Source organism: Phalaenopsis equestris, unplaced genomic scaffold (assembly GCF_001263595.1).
Source record: "Phalaenopsis equestris unplaced genomic scaffold, ASM126359v1 Scaffold001226, whole genome shotgun sequence".
Lineage (NCBI taxonomy): Eukaryota > Viridiplantae > Streptophyta > Magnoliopsida > Asparagales > Orchidaceae > Phalaenopsis > Phalaenopsis equestris.
In genome coordinates, this window is record NW_018165665.1 from 907955 (window position 1) to 911039 (window position 3085).

Genomic DNA, 3085 nt, shown 5'->3' on the forward strand with positions numbered 1-3085 from the left:
CATCTCCCTTCCAAATTTGATTTGCTATTTTGCAAATTAAACCAAATCGTGTTGTGCTGCGCGCACTTTAAAATTTTCTTATATTAATTAAATTTTACACCTCTTGATTTTTCTTAAACAAAATTTTAAAATACACATAAATAAAGACCTTCCCGATCTACAGATCAACCTCTACGTTCAGTGCTTGCACTAAAAATTACGAGGTTTTGGCCATATAGCTAACTCTAAAACATTATGTTTTCAAGCCTGCTGCAATGACCTACCCAACGCTGACCTTTTCCTGCAACCTGCCAATGAGCCACGAAGCCCGTAACCTTACTCCTACCATCAAATTTGGAGTCGGATTTGAAGATCTCGAGGTCATGCTCGGGAAAGCTCCGTTTATAGTGATGAAGATCGCCACACCAGAAATACAAGAACCGTCTGCAAAATTCATCCTGAACTGCCTTCGAGACTTCCCTGCCTCCAAGAAGTTTAAAACTATTGTCGTCTCGGCACCCACCAAACCTGCTAGCCCCGCTGCTGCAAAGGGGAAAGAAGTAATGATTATGAGGATCCGACTGAGGGATTAACTGTCCCACCACTCGTGTTTGAAATCAGATCAAGTTCAAGGACTGTAACGCTGACCCGAACGCAAAAGAGGAACAACAACAAAAGAGTTTGGAGGGCCATCAAAGCCCAGGCTCCCAAGGAGACACCCGTTGAGAAGGATCCTCATCAAGATGAAGAAGGATTACCAGAAATTTATCCACTCCTACGAGGGAGTAGATTCCATCCTTCGATGGATACCAATGGATATGAGAGTATCCGGAGAATCACCGTCGTATTACCACCACTTCATGGACATGGTGAGGAGAGAAAGAAGTTAACTCCTATCACCCGAGTTAGTGCAATTTTCAAAAGGCTAGCTGCCAAAGAAGGATATTTAATTAGTGAGTTACTTAAACGAGTGGGACATGCAATTTCCCCTCGCATGAAGAGCATGAACGCATGAAGAAGGAAATTTTGAAGGGCGTCAAGTCCGTCAGACAGTCCCACAAGACAACTGGAGTGCCCCCTACTCGCATGCCCCTTTGGTTCTGTTTAGGAAATAGAGTTGATACCGTAATATTTACTACTGATTATACCACCATGAGGACCGCGGGTCGTCGACCAATTAAGTCGAGACTGGGTCGGAAAATCTTACCCATCACCAATTATAAAGATATTTCCTACAATCCCAAAGGCAAAGACAAGATAATTACCTCGTCCTGTAGCCAGTCTATACCACGAGGAGCATACTTTCCCTCGACATATTACAAAGACACTCAGTCCTGAAGCATCATCATCGAAAAATAAAAAGGTATGGTTACCCAAGGTCGCTGCACCGATACAGTCCAGTGATCCCACGGGACAAGAAGTGAAACCAGGCTCTGAAGTATCTGACATCGTCACAATAATAGCCAACGAGATGGAGGAACAAGTAGAGGATGACCATCAGGGTCCTCCAGATCTCAAACCGATCAAAGAATCAATAATTGAAGAGAAAGTTGAGAAACTCAGGATCGAGATTTCTGAGTTAGCTCGAGAGCACCAATTTTAAAAAGGTTTTAATGGTCAATCAACCTGAATAATATCTAAATAGGTCGGGCTGACGACGTTAAACCAAGCACTTTATGGGAGGCAGCTCATAGTTATTTTTATTTTTCTTGTGATTATAGTGTTTTTTATTTGAAATTATCGTTAGTTTGTGGTAGTATTGAAATCTACTACTCGTATTTACTTTTGAATCGTTATAAAAATTGGATCCATAGAGAAAATTGGAACGCATTTGAACCAGAGCGAAACTATGAATCAGAGTAAAATTGTGAAGTTTTTGCCTTGGGCGCCGACGGCGGGGTTTTCCCGAGAGTCCAGGCAAAATTAATACAGAAGTTTGTCGACGGCGAAAACGGGGGATTAAAACGGCTAGAAGACAGTTTTTGGAGTTTGAAATGTCAATTTTTGGCGGTTTTAGACGAGATTTACTCCCTATAAACTTCCAAACTCGATTCTTAAATTCATATTACCCAAAAATGAATTGAAACTCCACCAAACTTATCCCTATGGCTTCCAATTTCACTGAAAACCCTAGATTTTAAGTGTTTAATCGAAGAAAGTTTATTAGTTCCGAGGTGCAACGAATCTTCAACAAATTACTGATAAAGAGGAGATTAATCAAAGAAAGAGGATTCGTGAATCGAGGATTGAACAACCCTTCGACAGTAATTGAAGATATGATTGTACGACAACGATGGGAAGTGTTGTGCTACACTACTGCCATCGTAGTCGTTCTTATGGTGAAGGAGTTTATGCTAATTTGCATGGAATCAATCAGGGAGTCGTCTATGTGTGAGGCAGATGGATAAATTTTACTCCTGCACGGATTAATGAGTTATATATGATTGAGAATGTTCATGTTTGCCATTATTCCAACTTCATCCTAACAAGAAATCTGATGAATGAGATCTACCAATTTTTGACGGACGAGACTAAAGGCTGGGAAATGAGAGAAAATGGGTATGTTAGTTTCTCTGCTACACTTCTAAACCCCGTTTCTAAACACTGACACTTCTTCATTTCTACAAAACTAATACTGACAATAAGGATCAGTAAAGTTACTAAAGAAAGTGTTATTATGAATTAGTGTATTCAAATGAGACTGCCGATTGATATTGGATCGATAATTGTGAAGTCTGTTTTGGGCCTGGTCGTTCATGGGTCGTTCATGGATCAACTTATGACATCCTTCAACAATCTTCTTACTCTGCAGTCAGTTCCAAGTATCTTATGAGAATTCAGAAAAGGTACTTCTACCTTAGAAGCCTTTGAACCCAACCCAGAAGTTCCCATCCAATGAAGATGAGAATGATATGACTATTATTACAGATCAATCGTCATAGAATTCACTTCTTATTTAGCCTCTAGTTCCGAAAAAGACACTATTGATCCTATGCAAAATCAAGAAATTGGAGAAAGAGGTACAAAAGGTTATGAATATAATTAACAATATCTCTAAAATTTCTTATCATCTAGACTGGAGGATGAAAGAGCATTTTGATCACTC